This window comes from Choristoneura fumiferana, chromosome 18 (assembly GCF_025370935.1).
Source record: "Choristoneura fumiferana chromosome 18, NRCan_CFum_1, whole genome shotgun sequence".
NCBI lineage: Eukaryota > Metazoa > Arthropoda > Insecta > Lepidoptera > Tortricidae > Choristoneura > Choristoneura fumiferana.
In genome coordinates this window covers 16,793,991-16,815,600 of record NC_133489.1, presented here as the reverse complement: position 1 = coordinate 16,815,600, position 21,610 = coordinate 16,793,991, and the positions used below count along the sequence as shown (strand labels likewise).

General features: G+C 37.7%; 1 long non-coding RNA gene across 1 annotated transcript; it reads left to right on the top strand.

Annotated features, from left to right (window-relative positions):
• The first annotated feature begins 8,178 nt into the window (after window positions 1-8,178).
• LOC141438287 (uncharacterized) lies at window positions 8,179-17,126 on the top strand. Its single transcript, XR_012452471.1, has 4 exons — window positions 8,179-8,296; window positions 10,503-10,847; window positions 12,441-12,622; window positions 16,997-17,126. It is a non-coding gene; the product is annotated as an uncharacterized lncRNA (long non-coding RNA).
• Window positions 17,127-21,610: the final 4,484 nt, after the last annotated feature.

Here is a 21,610-nt window from a genome sequence, read left to right as displayed (position 1 = left end):
TTTATGCATTGAATCAACCGTTGCTTTGCGGAGGTACATATCAATGAACTCTAAACAATTAAATATTCTGCTCTCCGGCAACCATATGATAGCTGGGTCTATGTAACTAGTGTGTGTTCATGCAGCTCCTCTTGCTTGTGAGCTTGAAATAATATAATTTGATATAATGTGTACCCATGTTAGTGCCATATAATGTTTATTAAGATAGTTTAGACTTATCCAATCTCATTTATTATATTTCCATATTTAATAATAAATTATAACCCGAGGCCGTACGTCTTACTAATGCGCTGATGTTCGCTATCGCCTGAAAAATGAAAATGAAAAAGTTTATTGGTTTAAATAATACCTACATACCGCTCTTCCACAAGGTATAATGGATATAAACCAATTATAAAATTACAGTTATCGCAATGTTAGATTAGCGTACAGAGGATCCAATAAACGCAAGTATGTATGTGTATGTAAATGTGTGATCGCATGCACCATCTCTTTTTATTCTACCCTCGTTTTATACCGTCTGACAGAAAGTAATGCTAAAAATGACTGTGATTCCAGTGTGTTAGACTATAAGGCCTTAGGTTTTTATATTTAACAAATACTGACGAATTTGTAGGACTATTGGGAATACACTGTTTTTAAGAATCATGAACAAATTATAAACAGCGATTCTTCCACGCACGTCTTAGTCGCAAGCTGAGCGAGTGTAAAGATAATCGAGATAACAAACGGCCGTCTCTACTAGCACGGGTGACGTGCGAGATCGTATCACGACCACCGGCAAGCCGCACTCCACATGTATCTAGTCCTTTCATCCTTGCTTTATAAACCCAAAATCACGGAAAATCTTCAGTCTTTTCTAGAAGGAGGTTTTTTAGGGTTCCGTAGTCAAAATGTTGAAAACGGAACCCTTTTAGTTTCGGCACGTCTATCCGTTTGCCTGTCCGCGGCTTAGCTCAGAGTACCTACTAGAAAACTGGATTTAGCATGGGTTTACATAATAATCACGCCGACAAAATGGTTGAATAAAATTAAAAAGTAAATTAGGGTAGGCTAGGCTACCTTTTTTTATTTAAAAACCGAAAAACTGGCATGTGATCACCTGCTGTTAAGTAATTACCGCCGCCCCTAGACACATTCGCCATTGCAACTACTGGTGCGTTGCCGGCCTTAAGATCTCCGCTTTTGTAGGGTAGGCTACGTAAGTACTCGTACCTCCCGTTACACGTAAAGTAGGGGTTTTTTTCGTCTCCCATGGTATGATGTGTCATTGGGTAGAGTTTTCAGCGCCAAGGAAAAGAATTGAATTATTCAACAGGTCTCCCAAGGCGGATTCACGTAGCATTTCGTGAACGCAATTTTGGAAGTTTGTCGCATACACCGTTGCCACCATCACGATTGAACTGCGTTAGCACGTTTACAAGAGCGTGACCGACCTCCGTGACGCGCTTGTCAATAGGGAATATTACTGCAATTTTCTGCCGTCCGAGTGCAGCACTAGCACAAACCGTAAACAGTTTTTTGAGTATTTAAATGCCTTTAGGATGCCATAATATCATATTATTTCAATTAAGTTTTTGGAAATATAATAGATCTATCGTTACTTTCGATGTAAGTAAATATCATGTTATTTTGTTACTATTATATGTCATGATTTCTTACGGAAAAGTGGCTCCATCAATTTTTTGATGAGAGTGTCGAGGTTGACAGAGACACGGTGGGTAGGTGGACGACTTGTTTCAAAATCAGCCAGTTTTCGGTCATGATTTCTTTAGGAACTAATAGTCTTTGGTCATGATCCGTCATGGCGACAAAATATAAAGAGAATTGACGTTGTCCTGACGGTTTGCTCTAGTGTCGCCCCCTGCACAGAGCTTTGCGTAATATTCCCTATTGTCGGGTTGTCATACCGTTACATATTTTTATCACCTCTGCTGCTATGGTACAATACAATAGCTCTTTATTGAACACCAACACATAGTAAGCAGTACAGAAAACATACCTACCTACCTACACCTACCTATACCTACCTACCTACTTATACTGTGGCCGCCTGTCTGTATAAATGTTATACGTAGGGTCAGCATCAGAAGTAGCTGCATATTTTTGTACTTATGTAGTCGTTTTTAATTACGTACTTAGCTTCCAAAATTCTTACAAAATTGACAAATGTTGCGACGGACGGAGTAAAAAACCCGGCCAAGAGCGTGTCGGACATGCCCGAAATAGGGTTCCGTAGCCATTACGAAAAAAAAAGTAATATTTTTCTAAAGATTTCGTATTTTATACGGAATCTTCCATAGTTTAGGTATATTTTATACCTTAGGCTGCTATTTACTCTTAAACTACTAATAATTCTCAAGCAAACTTAACCGTTATAGTTTCCCTGGAAAGTTTGATATACTTCCTACCATCCTGAATTTTTCCACCTACCGGTTTAGACTTTACAATTGGGACGCTCGATTTTATTGAAAATTTGCACTTTAAAGTTGAATATTTCGCAAAAAAAAACTGAATTAAAAAATCGTTTTAGCAACCCCCATGTTTTTAAAAACCTACCCAACGATACCCCACCCTATAGAGTTGGATGAGGAAAAAAAATCACCCCCACTTTACGTCTATGGGAGGTACCTTAAAAAAATGTTTTTTTTTGTTTTTTATTGTACCATTTTGTCGGCATAGATTACATATATATCCGTGCAAAATTACAGCTTTCTAGCATTGATAGTCCCTGAGCAAAGTCGCGGACGGACAGACAGACATGGCGAAACTATAAGGGTTCCGTTTTTGCCATTTTGGCTCCGGAACCCTAAAAAGTGGTCTGACTGTAGTACATACTACTTTAATTTTATCTTTTGATCAGTGAGGAATTTACGATAGAGTTATCGAGGGATCAATCTAATGGGATTAGTAAGGAATAGGTCAGCCGCTGTGGCCCGTTACGTTCGATACATATTGGGGAATGGATAAAATTTTCGAAAACGCTTGAATTTTTTTATCGATAGGAATAACCTTTCTAATTAACAGAAAAATATATCAGATATTTAAGTAGCATCAATTAATTTTAAATTAAAAACCGGCCAAGAGCGTGTCGGACACGCCTAAAATAGGGTTCCGTAGCCATAAAGAAAAAAAATAGTAATACTTTTCTAAGGATTTTGTATTTTATACGGAATCTTCCAAGTTTAGGTATATTTTATACCTTAGGCTGCTATTTACTCATAAACTACTAATAATTCTCAAGCAATCTTACCCGTTATAGTTTTCCTTGAAAGTTTGATATACTTACTACCATCCTGATTTTTTTCAAATTTTTCCAGCCACTGGTTTAGATTTTAGAGGGGGGGGACGGTCGATTTTATTGAAAATTTGCACTTTGAAGTTGAATATTTCGCAAACAAATCACTGAATTGAAAAATCGTTTTAGCAACCCCCATGTTTTAAAATACCTATCCAACGATACCCCACACTATAGGGTTGGATGAGAAAAAAAAATCATCCCCACTTTACGTTTATGGGAGGTACCCTAAAAAAAAATTATTTTTGAATTTTTAATTGTACCATTTTGTCGGCATAGTTAACTTATATATCCGTACAAAATTACAGCTTTCTAGCATTGAAAGTCCCTGAGCAAAGCTGCGGACGGACAGACAGACAGACATGGCGAAACTATAAGGGTTCCGTTTTTGCCATTTTGGCTCCGGAACCCTAAAAATGAAAGAGTTTTCATATTCCCACGCGGGCCCAGTGCCGATTGGGAACTTTACACACACCGTTGAATTGCTTCGCAGGTTTGTGCAGGTTTACTCACGATGTTTTCCTTCTCCGTAAAGCTCGTGGTTAATTTCAAATGTAATTCCGCACATGAATTTCGAAAAACTCAGAGGTGCGAGCCGGGGTTTGAACCCACGATCCTCTGCTTGAGAGGCCATAGGTCAAACCATTCGGCCACCACGGCTTTTTATAAATATAAGAGTATAATGCTTATTTATTTAAGCAGGCACCTTTTTGACGTGTAATTTATTTGCCGCCACAGTAAAAAAATACTTAACGTTTAGGTCTTCATTAGTCGCAAATTGTGAATAAGACTTGAATATATAGGTACATCTACTTAGATACTACAGAAGATGGGGGAATTTATATTATAATTATTTACCTATTTGCACGAATAAAAGAAAAATCAGATACAATACAGGCAGTGTAAATGCCTTTACGTATTCTCTGCCAGTCAACAGTCAAATGTAAAATAGTGAAGCATTAAAAATACCTACTAAAATGGCAGGCAATCAGTCAATCTGCGGCTCCACGAATACGAACTCGGCAGGACTGACTCATAAAAAGTGTTCGTTATGTAATCAAACTCTTAACGGCAGGCCGTATAATCTGAAAGACGCGCATTTATTTCGGTTTCGATTCTGTACGGCCGGCCCTATTTATAAACGGATGCAGGCCCAGCCGCGGCCGCAGCCCATCGTCGCTCGTCTAGCGCTGCAGTAATGAACGCGATCATTCATGAAGATTGAAGAGGCGATACGGATTCAATTAAAGATTTATTGCCAATACACACGTTAACGAGCCTCGAGCCTGCCTCATTTACCTCCTCATACAATGTTTAATAAATTGTACGTCTAATGCGTAACCGTGAACTTGAGGCTCAGGTGATCAATAACCGGCATTAATATTGGCTTAGGTGCATTCGTCGGTTGGGCCGTGGCGGCCAGTTGCCGGCATTATAGCCTTTCGACAGTTGCAATCAATCAGAGCTGATGAATGCGGTTCGCGAGACGGCCGAGCGTGCATCGCCCGCGCGGGCGCTGGTGGCGGTAGCCCGGCAACGTTTATGCGCTTTTAATGTGCAGGCTTACCTACATGTAAGTATAGCAACAAGGCCTGGTGCTACGCTTAATGCCACTAATGCATAAATAATCATCGCAAAACTCTCAAAAGTAAAAAAATAAGGTACTTAACGTATTGTACCTAATGTTCTGCTGGTTTCATGCATTCAGGTGAAACAGTAACTATGCTCTTGGACGCTAAAGACGAAAAAATTACGTCTTTTATTGAACTAGTGGTACGTCCATAGAAGCTAGAAAGACACAAAACATGCTGTCTGCGTCTTCTAGAATCGGGTTGCAACACGGTTGCAACATATCTTGAACTTTTGTGGAGGTTAAATGTTGCGTACCCAGACCAATCTGTCAATGTGTCTGTGCTATAAGAAGAGACCGTGCTACTCCGTGCTATGAGAATAAGAACGAGGTCTTTCCGTGATCGTGACGCATGCAACTTTTTTTTTTTAAACGACTGGATGGCAAACGAGCAAGTGGGTCTCCTGATGGTAAGAGATCACCACCGCCCATAAACATCTGCAACACCAGGGGTATTGCAGATACGTTGCCAACCTAGAGGCCTAAGATGGGATACCTCAAGTGCCAGTAATTTCAGCGACTGCATCAAAATATCAGTAGCTCATTAAAGGTAATCACGGTCTACGTCCCGTAACAATTATTTAATTTTATATTATATGTATTAAATCCATATCTCTTCTTTAGTGGCCTTTGGTCTACGATTGAAAGCGTCTGTAACAACGTCAAGATGAAGGATGGCTGACAATCTGAGTCACCGGCCACCGCGCTCGCTCGACTCAATGGCAATGGAAGATTAAACGACGGCTCGTCCGACCGTAATGTGAATCAAATGACCGCTCCATATTACTATTAATAATGTTAATGCCGTAGTATACACGTTTAAAAATAACACGTCTGTATTTTGCTTACTACTAACATCACACAGCAAGGCCATAAAAAATATCGCGCCTAACCAATTAACTTCAAGTCATTAATATTCACGGCATATCTTATTTATGTGTAGTGGAAAATCTATAGCTATTGTCTTGTCAATCAGTAGCAGGACTGGCGTAGTTTCGTTAAGTTTCTGGACATCATGGCTGCACTCGGATTAACCCCGCGTCGCTCGCTTTAGCAGGCGGCGCACGCGCCGGCACGCGCGTCCGTGCCGATTGTCGTGCCAATTCGGCTGCTCATTTCATTTGCAACATTGTTCCTAAATTGCAACGACATTACATGGAAAGTTACCCACGGTGCGAGACGATCGACGGCTGAATAAAAATGTGTTGGGCACATCGGGCTTCTTATTCTTTTAGGTACGTTCGTTGCAGGTTTTGCTCGTAAAGCTTAATGTTTGTAAAATGCTGATAATTATTTATAAAGAACGCCTACTTACTAACTAAGTATACCTACCTTTCTGTAGGTATAGGGTTTCAGCCAACACGGTCGTGGTTTAGTGTACTGCAAAATAAATCGCAATCTATTGCAGCTTGCATGGCCCTGCGTTAGAATGGGTGGGGCAGTAAACTGCAATCAAGCGTCGTGCGTCTGTAACCTAGTAAAATACCCCGCAGCCTATCTACCTACTATTGTTGGAGAAGGTAAGTATACCTACAAAATTTTAATTATGGAGGTTAGATACTATTCAAGAGAGTAGGTACGGTACGACATTATACGTCCTTACGGCAACTCTACGACACTCTATGTCTTTAATTATCGGCTTCTTGTGGACATAAAGCATCCATTATCTTTGCACCCGCATGCTGGTTAGAACGGGACATACTTTGCTTTATGTCGTCGACGAAAAGTAAGGTGCCCACAGACGCCAGGCGTCAGGCATTATCTCACGAGAAGACTTCACCACGAAAAATAATATCAGCAAAAAATCGAATAATTAACAAGTTTGAATGTTGCTTTTGTGAAGATGATGTGCGTTGAATTAAGGCGTCAAGTACCGTCTATAATTTGCTTGACAACATAACAATTGGCGACGTCGGTGGTCGCGCCGCGAACATTGTTGGAACAGTCCCACTTCTCGGAAGGTTACTGACGGCCTCCGAGGCTCGCCGCCGTAAAGCCTTAGTCTAGGAGCTCGTAAAACCACTCTACTGCCTGTAATTACAGGAATCTGTTAGGTCAGCCCACGTATGAAGAAGGAAATGACCGCTGTAATCATTAGGTTTTACTTCTTGGAAATATTGCCGTTAAAACGTTTTCAATGTACGTGAACTATCATTACGATGCGCGAACAGTTATTGTTGATCTGCAAGTTGAAAAATGTTCCGTTTAGAAAACGTAAATTACTGTTTGCGTTGATACGTTCAGCGCATGAATCGTCTGATCTCATTAACTCAACGTAACTTTAGGCATCATGTGCAGTCACTTTAAATCGTTAGTTTAATTACTTATTACTAATTTTGAGCATGGCCCCAATATTGGTTTTATTTGATCGTTTAAGTTTATGGAAGAGAAGTAAGTAATTGAATTCTTCGGCATTCGACTTATCTCATTTAAATACAAATTTCGACCTAGAAATGAATACCTGTGTTTAATACCGTGTGTGGGTGGAAGGAATTAAGCGGATAAGCATAAACTGTTAACCTGCCTCGAAGAGTTCTCAAATTTTTGTTTCACATATTGATTTAATTAAAATGGTAATTAATCGAACTAAACGTGTTCGGATGGAACTGCTGTGTTATATTAGAGAAATTTAATGATGAATTTCTTCAGTCATGTCATTCGCCGTGCTTCGTCGCACCATTAACCAAACGGTTTGTCAAAGGAACCGAGTGGTCGCGTCGAGAGGAGCGGCGAAACGAGCGCCAGGCGAGAGTTGGTGCTGAGCCCGGGGTCAGCGCAGCCGGCTGACGTTGATCGTGCCGCGAGGCGACGTATCTAGACGCACGGCTGCACTAGATCCCCAGCGACAGGCGACGCGAGATAAAACCGTACTCGCTATCTATTTCAATTCCATCGGAGCGGGTGATATCGTACAAATCTCGGCCTTATTCTGTCTGCCGACGCAAGCGACCCACGACAGACCACCCAAGACGGTATACACCACCACTCCTAAATATAAAGCGGCTGTCTATCTGTTTATTATTTGTTGCATGGAACGGTTTAACAAAATCCTACATGTATAATGAAATCGAACCTGATATTTTTTATTAAAGCCGCTATAACACTAAACTTTATAAAGGTATCCGCGTTAAATGTGATTAAGGTTTCATAGTACAATGAGCAATAAAAATTATGTTGTCGTAAATTAGTACGAGGCGTTTATAATTCGAAAGGCACTTCATTCTTTTATGCGGTCGCGTTGCACGAAAGAACTTAATTTAGCTTGATATATTAAAATGAGATAAGTACCTACGTAGGTATAGCTTTGGTTATCCGCGTCTTCTTATAAATCTTGTGTTTGTAAACGACGTGAAGATGATGATAATAAAGTGAGTATGTTTTTATTTGCCGCGCGAGTGAGGGCGACCCTCATATTTCACGATGTCTGGTCAAAGCGAATTGCTGGTCGCGGTCACCTCGCTCTAACCGCCGGAATCCAATGAACGCCGACCGAATAAAAAACATAATATTCGGTAATATACTAATGTTTCATCGATTTATTGCGTGCCGTAAATATTTTAAATCCTTGACATCTATATTAATAAAGATATAATGATCATAAATGATACATCCACACACCAAGCTTTACACATATACATGTTTTGCAAAAATACGAAACTACTAGTTACTAAAAACAATGTCTTAAATTCTAGAAATATGTTTTTAGGGTTCCGTAGTCAACTAGGAACCCTTATAGTTTCGCTATGTCTGCCCGTCTGTTTGTCTGTCTATCCGCGGCTATGCTCAGAGACCGTTAGTACTGGAAAGCTGTAATTTGGCATGAATATTTTAGTATTCAAATACCAAATTGTACGCTAAAATATTATATATTAGGTTAGAGATGCATCAAGGCTCCGAGTGCCTAAACAAAAGAAGAACAGGAGCTTCATTGGCGGAGCTCCATTGAGTCTGCTCCATTTTATCTAATAGTTTTCAAACATTTTAAAAAAATACTTTATTTTTAATGAAATCAAAGTTGACCATTTTCCCTACATTAATGTAGGATATAATTATCTCCGATCCGAAGCTACTAAGATGGCAGCCGCAAAGTATCTACTTACGTATTGTGAATCAAGCACGGACAGACAGTGGCTTATTAAGTATTACAACTTAACGCAGCTGCAAACGATTTATTATTCTATTTGTGGTTCCCGCCACCTAGCTACAAATGCAGCGCAAAATTTAGGTGACGACTCTAGCAACTTTTCATTTCGAATAATACGTTCACAATAGTGTCCCAACACGAACACAGCGACAGTTAATGCAAGCGGAGACATTATCTGGACATAGCTTTTAAGTGACACTTAAAATGAAAGCCTGGAAATAAATAATGCGAGTTCAGAGCCATAGACAACGCGTTAACTACGACCTACAACGACACAGGCCTTGACATAAACGCTGAAAAAAAAGCATGTTCATGAAGTATTTATGGAAACATAACTACTTACCGCAAAACTGCGTACCTGCTAGATTCACAGGTAAATCGGAATTCATGAAAAGTTTAGGTAATCTATGGATATTGGCTTTATTTATTACTAGAGTGTGATTTGTACTGAAATGCATGAAATTTGACAGAAGCTGAATTTATTATTTATTATACATTAAGGTCCGTATCCGAAGAATACCAAAGGAACCAGTCTGTCCTGTCTGTCTGTAATCTGTTAGTCGTCAAATTTTCACAGTATAAGCGTTTTGTTAATACAAAGGCACACAAAATGCCACAAAAAATTATACACAGAAGGATTTCCATATAGGTAGTTAGCTAAACAAGGGCGCATCGTTGTTTGGAGCTCGTTGAGCAAATAAATACTGAATGTTTGTTTAAAAAGATTGAAAAACCAAGAAATGAGAAGCCACCAAAGTAAATTTTTTTCGCAAAATTTTGGTTGCAAATGTAAAGAATTTTTGACCTACGATCTTGAAATTTGGCGATAATGTTTATTATTAAGAATTTTTACCTACCCACAAATACTAATATATTGATAAACTATACTGAGTAAGTTCATTTTATTTCAGATATTCGTACGATGTAGAGTCAATTATTATATTATGAACCCATTTTAATAAGACCACACTGTTAATGCGCCTTAGATACAGACAGAAGATCTACTTAGACTCTACATCGTAGATGGACGAATTGGAAAAGCCTAAAGATATTTATGATGTAAAGGACTAAGACCCTTATGGTTTGGTGTTGAGAATAGTTCTTAGCACTGCAGGCATCTGTACTAGTACCTACTCCCTATTTAATTTTACGAGTATTCTCGTCTCAAATGACTCAAGATTTCATCTCAAAATTTTAAGTAAAAGTAGACAATCTGCAGTCCTAAATTTATATAGAATAACGCAGCTTGTTCCTAACGCGTTGCTTCCATACATCTTCGTGGGTGGCATCTCGATCTTGTTATTTCCCAAAGAAACAAAAAAACACTAAAGGAAATTAGTCCTCTCTAAAACACGGTCCGGACATGTGTTACTTTTTTCGCTATAAACATATCTCAAGAAAAGATTTATGATTTGTTTCTTTCTTTTCAGACATAAACCTGTGGTCAACTAAACGTGTGGGATTAATTAAAATAGTAGATTGTTAAAATTCTAATTATCTCCGCGTTGAAGGCCCACTACAGACTTGTTTTTATTGCTCTCGGTTTGTTTGATTTTGTAATCCTTTTTCGGTGCATTTGCCTTAGGATTTTGTGGGATTTTTATGGAGTGATAAGAAGTGTATGTGGAGTGAAACCGGGTGCGCCTGCGCAGGTAGAGCGTAGCACAGGTAGCGCAAACAGCTACTGTGCGAGATCCTGAGTACACAGCTCACTCAGACAACAATACGCGGCCACGGTTAGGTGCACAACGATACTGGGACCGAACACTGCCCAGGTACTTGAGTTCCCGAATAAAATAAATACTTTGTTAGGGTTGCATCGTTCTTTTAATCTTGCTTGATTTTTTACGTACAACTTACAAATAAATAATAACATCCAACTTACCTGGAATGCTGGAAATATTGTTCTCACTGAACGACCGTTATAAAATGACATGCACTGGCACAAAGGCCATAGAGGTATAGTTGGTAACAAGTTGGTAACCCACAATGTGATTATTAATATATTATGTAAAACCTGCGTTTCATTGAACCAAATAAAGTAACATTAACTACAATAAGTGTACCTAGTATGTAATAGGAAGCAGTCACCATAGGACGACTTCATCACCATCATCATCATTATCTTCGTAATTGAAACAGCAATATAAATAAAGCCCGACTCACAAGCAGGCCCACGGCGTGGACGCAGCACAGCAATGCGAAACGGCAGTTCCGACAGTTGTTTACCGGGTAACAAGAGCCCGCTAACCGTCTGCGCACACGCAGCCGACACTTGTGCTAACAGTTTTTTCAGCCGACCAAGAGCTACTTCTCGTTACCGATGACTGGTAACAAGAAAAACGTGCGAATTTGCATTGCCATCACTCTTTTTATGCGCCCGTCTTTTTATTGTATCTGTTATTAATATTGGTCATTTTACTGTACCTACTCAACTGATTTATTAGATAAGCACTGACAACAGTAAAAATACTTTTTAAAACAGATCCGGTAAGAAAGAGGTTTATTTTCAAAAATAAATAAAAATACGGGATTCCTGATCTTAGTCCTTCATTAATTCGTGGGCAAAAAATGTTTTGCGTTTTTTCCATCACGAAAATATTGCAGAGGACTTCTCAACAAAAACGTGCACCTTACGTTCGAATATCTTTTGCTTCCCACGATTTAGACCAGGACGTCCGTGTTGATTCAACAAACGCGCTAGTAAGCAGAATCTCCGGTTCGCCTTAAGTGAGGCAGTAAATTGTCTCATGCTTAAGTTGCAGTTGCAATATTTTTAGCCGTCGTGTATCGTTACCACTACATTAAATATTTTGAAACAAAAATGTTGATCCTTCGAACGCCGTAAATTTCAAAGAGTTATACCTGCTGTGGAGGGGGGGGAGGTAAATAGCGTTGGAATATCGCGTAAGTATAAATAAGTACGCTTAGATTGAAAAATCTAATTTAGCTATTTATTTATTTATCTATGGCCTTTATGGAATCAGTTTATTATGGATTCCGATTTCATCTAGAACTCCGTGGTGTCGTGGTATATTTATTTTTATCTCATTTTTAGACTAAATGACTAGTTTCTAAATATATCTAATTAAATTGACAGTGTGCACACGATTCAAGACTACCTTTTTGTATTTTTTTAGTTTAGAATTTTGGACTATTCAAAAGGTAGGTAACTACAATACAATAACTCTTTACATTGCACCCCAACACATAGTAAGCAGTACAGTAAACACAGGTATACACACAGAGATTTTACACGAGTGTTGACGGGTGCTGTAGAGCGTTTTGTACGAGTGTTGGACTGTTGGTACATACGAGTAACAACGAGGTTTGAATCATGAACTTTTTTTTAATTTTGTCCATTTAAGGGTAACACGGTAAATATTTGGATTGCTGTGATCCGGTTCTCACGGCGTAGCATTCAGGCACCGGGACGGATTAATGTAAATAGGCGAGCCGTCCACCGGCAGCGTGGCCGGCCAGGAAGCACGCCCATCACTGCGCCGGGGCCGGCAGCGTCGTGCCCACGGTCACACGGTACGGCAACAAGGTACGGCGATATACTTGTTTAAAGAAACAAAGGATTTTTTGACATTATTCATGCAAATTTGTGGAACCATAGATTTTTTGTTGAGAGAAGTCTCTTTATTGATTAATTATAATAATATTTTTAAGACGCATATAGTTCCCCCTTCTGCATACACTCAGACAAGGACACCGCTTCCAGAGCGCGCACTATTTTCCCCCTTATCTTCACACTTTGAGAAAATGTCATTAGATTTAAATGAAAAACTATTCTGAATATCAAAGCATAATATCTGCACTTAAAAATTGAAACAAAACTAGAATAGGGATGCACCAAAAAGAATAGGATATTTTAAGATACCATTTTCATCGATTTTGAATTTGGATGAGTTTTAATTTTTTATATTTTTTACAAAATGCGCTGGATGACGTCATAGTGAGACAGCCAAGTTTCATTGCCTGGAAAAAATCAGGTCGTACATAGCCACATAACATATATTCTGTGGCATTACAATGTGACAATAATACAAGCACGACTTAGGGTCCTAAATGAACCACGACAAATAGTTTTATTTATTTCTCTTCTTTTAGCTTCGATTATTCCTATGTGTGTTTAATGGTGTGATAGTAAATAGATATTTTTTATTAAAATCTGATATTTAAATTCTTTTATATTTACTTGTAACGTAGTAATTTAATAATTTAATTTGTAAAAATACATTGGAAATACTCGTATGCATTTCGGACTTTACGATAAATGACAACTGTTTAAATCCGGGTACGCATCATGTATTAAAGTTCTGTCTTTGTCTGTCTTTGCTACTATAAGCAGGACAGCAACGTTTCAAACTGACAATTTGCTTTAGAGTGTAGACCTGCTTTAAAACTGCCTTTGTGACGGGACACTGCAGGGGTCAAATGAAGGTCATTACTTAAATTTTGTTTATTTAATTCAATTTATCATATTTTTGGAATCTGAAATCTGAAAACGCCTCACAAAGCCAGCAAACGTTTTTCGATTTATTATACGTTGTCAAAAATTGGGACATCTCAATTGATTGGACCATTAATAGGTACCCAAGTAGTAAGCTAAGAAAAAACGGTACCATTATACTTTAACATTGCTAATAGAATTAATTAAAGAAAAAAATATATAAGTATATCAGTATCAGTGGTATGAACTGTAATGCTGTACATTTTCATTCATTTCCCTTGCGTCCGTCAGCTTCATATTAACTCTTACTAAGCAGTGAGTGGCGTGACCCGGTCGCGGTCGTGTGTCGCCAATTCGCCACCACCGGTCACACTCGCCAATATCAGAATGCTATCTTCTGCTAAAGTATTTATTGCAAAACTGATGTTACTAATGGAAACAGTACAACGAGATAAAAATGAAGATTGAAGAGTGAATTATCGATGTCGCGCTCGCGGCGAAGTTTGTTCAGCCGCTGACTCCACCTTGACGAAACGAGAAAAAATCCAAAAAAGCATCTGGGAACGACACGACATCCTGCCCTTTCATTAATAAACTTTCAGTTTTTCTGTAGAGGCGGTGTGGTCACAATTATCCATTAATGATTGATTATTCCATGTTTACTTTCGATTTCTACCGAGTCACTGTTTGGCTTGATTTACCTTATCATGCGACAGCCGCCGGCGAGTCTCGGCCCGGCTGCCGTCATATGCCAGCCGAGGCAAATTTATTTTGTAATAACTAATTCGCCTCGCTTCTCCAGTCTATTCGCGTAAATAATCAATTAAACGTGTTCGTAGTTGATATAATCCAAATGTAACTATAAAGGATACCCCGTTCACATTTTAGACATGTAGCATAACTCACGTAGAAACTGGAAACTTGCTTGCAATTTACACCGTTCAGATTGCTCAGTATCTAAACGACCCACTTAAGAAACGTTTTCCGTCATTACAGTTTATGGTAATGATTGGACAGCGAATGGCACTTGAAATATAAACATATCCCTTTTGTACTAAACGAGTGGGCAGCCAGTGGCTTTAGTCCAGAAGTATTTACAACCTATTGTGTGAAGTGCGTCGCTATCTTCTGTCCTACTAATTGAGTCATCCTACACCGAGAATGGCATTGTTTTCGCAAAGCTCCGATAGCCATATAAGTAAGCCACCGGCAGCCACTTGGGTGGTCCATAGTGTCTCATTATGATTTTAATGTTTGTTACAATGTAGTATTTTGTGGGCTCAAATCTTGACAAAAGACTTACAAAGGAAAAAAGTATTGGCTATTAAGTTTTAAGTGTAGAGGCATTTAAAGTGAATTTTTAAGACTCATAACATTATATGCCAAGAAAGTGGTCAGAAGAAGGTTAATATTAGAGTAGGCTACATAATCGTAACGAGTTTTCTACGAATGTCTTCAAATGGATTTCCATTTTTAGGGTTCCTTACCTTAGAAGGAAAAAAGGAACCCTTATAGGATCACTTTGTCTTCCGTCTGTCATCTTGGACTCTATTTATTTTTCAAAAACGTGTGGAAATTAATAGTAAAGAATTATTTAGGGTTAGTCGTTTTTTAAAGTAAAAAAAGTGCATTTATTTATTAAGTTTCTAACAGAACTTATGAGGTGTCCCTTGTTTTACCGACAATCTTAACATCGAAAACGTTTCATAGAAAATTTTGTTCTAATATTGTTGTTTGGTGGAATTTTGTTTCGTGACCAGATCATTCAAATTTTTATTATTTCATAGATAAACTGTTGTTAGGAATATTATTTGGCAGATGATTCGTTTTGCAACAATTTGAAAATGACAGAATTACAAAACAATAATGTTCTTTTCTTCGCAGTTTTATTACAACACATTGTAAAATAATCGATAACACGTAGTCGAGGAAACTGAGCCGTGTACTAGGGGTGAACCTTTTCATATTTTTAGATAGATGTTAGAACTGCTACCAGAAAAGTAGGTTAGGTTAGGTTAGAACTGCGACTCTTGCAGATTCAAACTGTTATCAGAAAAGTAGGTTAGGTTAGGTTAGAACTGCGACCCTTGCAGAATCAAACTGTTACCAGAAAAGTAGGTTAGGTTAGGTTAGAACTGTGACCCTCGCACGTAACGTAATGACAATTCCACGAATTGAATTGTCGATGAAATGAAAATACTCGAAACGTTGACTTTGAAATAAAATTCGATTATTTAAGTGTCTGTAATTTGATGATAAACCGAACTTATGCTTTAAAATAAATCTTTCGATAGTGTGCTTTCACCAATTTACAGACAAAAACCGTAGGTACTGTCCGTTGACATAAACTTTTATGAAATTCGGTTAAAAAAGGAGAAATTTGAAAATTAATGATCAAAAAAATTATATATTTGTTTTTATAGAAAAGCAATGAAGTTCTAAATCAATTTATATTGGCTTTTGAAATTATACAGAATCCGTGGTGTGCAAGTCAGGCTCGCACTTGTACAATTTTTATATAATGTTATGAAAATTGTTTTGAAGATCTTGCTGATCTTGTTTACTATATCGTAATACCCGTAATGAAATCAACAATACTCCAACAACGGGACAGCGCTCAAACATTTTTAACTTTCACTTCAGAACGACTATAACCAGTTCTTTTGTATCTTTCTAAAGCAGCATACATTTGCGCTATGTTCACACGAGTCTTAGAAAAATGTTAATTGATATATATGTGCAGACAGGATGCATGACGAAAGGCGTATCTATCGCGGCGCAGACGCAGTCAGGGGTGCCCGAAGGCCGTATAAATTGATTACGGTGACGGCCACCCACGACGCGGCTTATGCAACCCCAGCGTGCAAGTGCTAATTTGATACTTAAAGCCTTTAAACGAGCAAGGAATGGAGACAGAAGGAGACGCGGCCGCCGGGCAAATGCTTCCGCGTTTAACAAGGCACAATAGTGCTCAGAGAATTCATAGTGTATTATCATGGTGTTTCTATCCATTGTTCCTAAGTGACTTCCAATATACTTAATCACAGATTTTCATTAGCTTGACATGATTTGCTACTATGTACGACCAAACTTATTCTATATTTCTATATAAATAAAATATATCGAAAGTAACGGATGAACATTATTTAGGTTTTCAGCAGTATGGTGTTAAGATACCTTTGAAATGTACCTAATGCCAATTTTTGCAGACATTTTAAAAAAGTAATTTCAAAACCGGCCAAGAGCGTGTCGGACACGCCCGAAATAGAGTTCCGTAGCCATTACGAAAAATATAAGTAATATTTTTCCAAGGATTTCGTATTTTATACGGCATCTTCCAAGATTATATATTTTAATACCTTAGGCTACTATACTCTTAAACTACTAAGAATTCTCAAGAAAACTTAGTCGTTATAGTTTTCCTTGAGAGTTTGATATACTTACTACCATCCTGATTTTTTTTAGGACGGGATCGGGTACTTCACTCACTCCATTGAATAGCTTCGCAGGTTTGTGCAGGTTTACCTGTGAGTATGTGTATTGGAGTAAAGTTGCAGAAGCGGACGATAATTTGCACGACTTCAGTGACTATCATGCTGGGGACATTGTAATCATATATTGAAGAGCGTATTTCAACTTTTACATGTAGTGACAGCAAATATGCTGTAATAAATAATGTAATATCGAGTTATAAAACATTTGATTTCAATAATAACCATACCGCACATTTTTTTCTAAAAAGTGTCCTACTGTGATCGCACCCATTATGAGTTCCATTTGAGCATGACGGTAATGGGACTTTTGGGACAATAATATGATAAAAATATTAGTGCCACTTGTCCCATGGGACTACTGGGAGTAAATCGTCTCAGTTGTCCCATCAATGGGACAACTCAATGGGCCTAGTGGGATAGACGGAATTTTTTCCACCCACCGGTTTAGATTTTAGAGGGGGGGGGGGACGCTTGATTTTAATGAAATATGCACTTTAAAGTTGAATATTTCGCAAACAAATCACTGAATCGAAAAATCTTACCATTTTGTCGGCATAGTTTACATATATATCCACGCAAAATTACAGCTTTCTAGCATTGATAGTCCTTGACTAAAGCCGCGGACGGACGGACAGACAGACAGACAGACAGACATGGCGAAACTATAAGGGTTCAGTTTTTGCGATTTTGGCTCCGGAACCCTAAAAATGATTGTTTTAAGTACCTAATTAATGTCATATTCTCGTCATAATCATATCATTAGGCTCTTTCATATCTTTGATTGACATATAGTGATGTAGGTTTGTTTTCAAAAAAATCCTAGACGAGGGTTGCTATCCAGAAATCAATCAGCACACACTGGACAAGCCACTCAATAAAAAGCAAAAACGTCACTAAACTTTCGTCTGAATATGGGAAGCCTTGCTTCTAGGATCACCGCTGAACCACCCACCTTCGACCAACATAACCGCGACCATGGTTTATACGCGCACACGTACAAACCAAGTGCATCGATACATTGGTCGTAAATTAATGGCTGCCCGGGCGCACGTACGTCAGTATCCTTTCCTGCTATTAGACTCCTTAATTGCTCTGAGATTGGTCATGTACAATCTTCTATGGTAAAGCGGTCAAACTTAATTGTTTTTATGTGCGTCCATTTTTTGAGCTCTGAATTATTAGTTTTGTAATAGATGTGCAGGTGGTCTATCATTAGTGAGGTTTGGTTTGTCTATGGCATCTTAATAGGCTGTAATCACTAATTAATCGTTTTAAGAACCTACTATGTGTGCGCTCTATTAAAGATTGCGCTTACACCGCCGTAATTATTTATTCATAACATTAAAAAGTGGCCAATATTATTAAAAAAAAACTTGCAAAAAAATCCTTAATATTATAAACATTGAGGATTTTATTAAAATCCATATAAAGTAGCAGCCCCTGCAGGTGGGTCCACCGAGTGCAATTCTTGCGAATAAAATGCTTGACGAAAGCAGTAATAAGGGCAAAGGCACGAAGTCAAACACCAGTATAAATACCTGTATTTACGTTTTTCACAACCCACTGGGAGGCTACTGTATAATAAAACATGCTGTTTTAAACAATGGACGCATAAAAAGTCAAAATTCGCAGTAATGACCACCGCGGAGGCCTGACAGTGGCGGAGGATGATGTAGTGATTTGATCACGTATACTGAAAGGAAACATTAAACTTTTAAGAGCTTGCGTTTCTGGTGAGTGTTTAAGATTATTTTGAAGTCGGAGTGGAGTTATTACTGCAAAAGCTGACAGTAGCGATACGCGTAAATCCAAGTCTAAAAGGACCTGCGGCTGGCAGTTACGGCACAGTTTGTACGTACTGGTAGAAAATTAATATTCAATGGACTAAAATCTTACATCAAGTTATTATTTTTTAATTAAAAAGGATATTTTCCAGAAGATTATGGATTCTTACCCGGGCTCGCACGTTAGTCTCTCGGAATTTATGTGCGAAATTAGATTTGAAATTTATCATGAGCTCTGCGGAGAAGGAAAACGTCGTGAGGAAACCTGCATAGACTAGCGAAGAAATTCAATGATGCGTTATGAATGAAGTTTCCAATCCGCACTGGGCCCGCGTGGGAACTACGGCCCACTCCATTCTCATATACTTATAGGTCTGAGATGATGGATGTTTTCCAAAAATAATTAATATTTACGTAAATAAGCAAGTTATATGTACCTACCAAAAGAAAACACAGACAAGACCGAAATCGAACACGGTTTTTTTTACGTATAAATAAACCTAATGACCTAAAATTAAGTTTCCATAACTTATGAAACCAACTGCGAACTGCGTCATAGTGTAAGTGCACCAGTGAATGAACTCTTAAGCAAATTTTCGACTGTGAAAATTATTTTAGACAGTTGGGCACAGTTTATTTCAAATATTACTTTTTTATAGCAAAACCAACTACTCTAGTTGGCTAATATCACCATTATTCGACAGTATTACAGCGCAATTTGAAGATATATAGCACTATAAGGGAAAAAATGGAAATAAATCACCAGTGAATGAACGCAAAATTCTAGTGAATGAACAAATGGAACCAATGAATGAACAACTTTAAATATGATGTTTTGTTATATTATAAACATACAAAAGCGAAGTTATATTAACATAACTACAATCAATATACTTATTTGGTCGATTCCATGTCCTAAAATTATTAAAGTTGAAAAATAAGTTATTGTTCATTCACTATATAGATCTTGGAAACTAATAAATGAACAAGCTATAAGTGACATAGATCATTCACTGGAAAAGTTGAACCAGTTAATGAACCTATATTTTACGTTTGTTCGAATACTAGGTAGCCTTTCCGTAGATAATATATTTGGATCATTGTCACCGAAAACGAAATCTTAATATGACTTATGGAACAAAAGACATTGCACAAATAGAAAATCCTGCAGTCCCAGTGAATAAACACCCCCGTTCATTCACTGGATTTAGGCTATTTTGGATTCCAGTAATAAAACTGGATTAAAAAGGTAGTGCCTATTGTTTGTAAACAAATTACATTGAACTTGATAAGTATGAATAGCACTAACAGGTCTTTACAGCTTAAAAAACCATACCCAATGAATGATAGATGGCGGGAACAAATGCAGTAACACATTAGAAGTATAGTAGCTTTCCTTCTTCCTTACTGCTGCTCCATAGAAAAAAATTACAACATACGTACGTCCACTTTACATCGTCGCCATTTCAAAACCGTTGCTTAGGAGTCGAAGCAAATTTACCAGAACCAAACAAACAAAGGAGCTAATCGAAAATAAAATACGAGGCGTGGTAAAAACATACAACATTCTTATTATTTCAAAAAAATTGTTTTGTTTCTTTTCACTGGAATGCTTACCCTATACTATAATTCTAGGTATATAAATAAAAGCTAGGATCAGAAGAATAGGCAATAGATTTTAAAACCTGTAATTTCTTATACCTTTTGACTTTTGTTTTATTTCTAGTTTCCACACAGTCTAATTACTTTTAATTAGCCAAATCAACAGAGCCAAATTTGGCTGTGTTAGTCAGTTTAGCTACTTCTTATGTGGTTACCCTCTTACTAGGTATACCGTAAGATAGTCGTAGAGACAATGTAGATAATTTTGAACTCATCAACCGCTTATAGTCTGCACTATTTGAACTGAGCTTGGATCAGGGCCAATATTGTAGGGTATCGTTAAAAAGGTATTTGAAAATGAATAAGGGTTTGCAAAAAACATTTCTGGATAAAGTAAATATTATAATATCAAGTGAAAATTCAAAAAAATATGTCCCCCCACCCCTCTAACTTTTGAACCGCCCGTCTAAAAAATATGAAAAAAATTACGGAACTTAAGCTTAAAGAAAACTTTGTAGGAAAATTATTTTTCAACTCAGCAGCTCAAACAGGCAAGTTTTATTAAAAATCATCGAGCAAAATCGCATTTTGCTCACTCCGTAAGACAAAGTAACTTTTTAATTTTTTTTTTCATTTTAGACAGTGCTGGGTCTATGAACTTTACTTTGATCTGGCACTTTATTGTTCAACCTTTTTAATGACCCAAAGATGAGGATTAAAAAATATGACAGAAATATGAGAAATATGACATATTTTAAAAGTAAGTAGTTTTAAGTTCAAATTACAATGCATGTTATGAGTATGAGATTTGTATCGTACCTACTGGACACATTTTTCGTTCCGAATTCAAAACCTCTATACTTGCCGGAGACTTTTTGATCATTGTCTGGCCTTCTTAATTTTTTGGTGACTTTTTAAAGATGTAATGGCGACAGTACGTATTATTTTTGAGTAAACTTTACTCACTCAGTAAAGGTTTTAAATGTGATTATTATATTTGTTTCTTAATAATCGGATTTTTATATATTTTTATATTGTTTGTTTTGTAAATATGTGATTTTATTCTACCCTATGTTCTCACTGCTGAGGTGAAAAGTTGTATGTGTCACACGAGACCAAAGTTTTTTTGCATCTCGTGTGTTTGAATCCCACACTGCTCTCAGGATTCTAACACAGAATCACTCGCTACGCTCGTGATC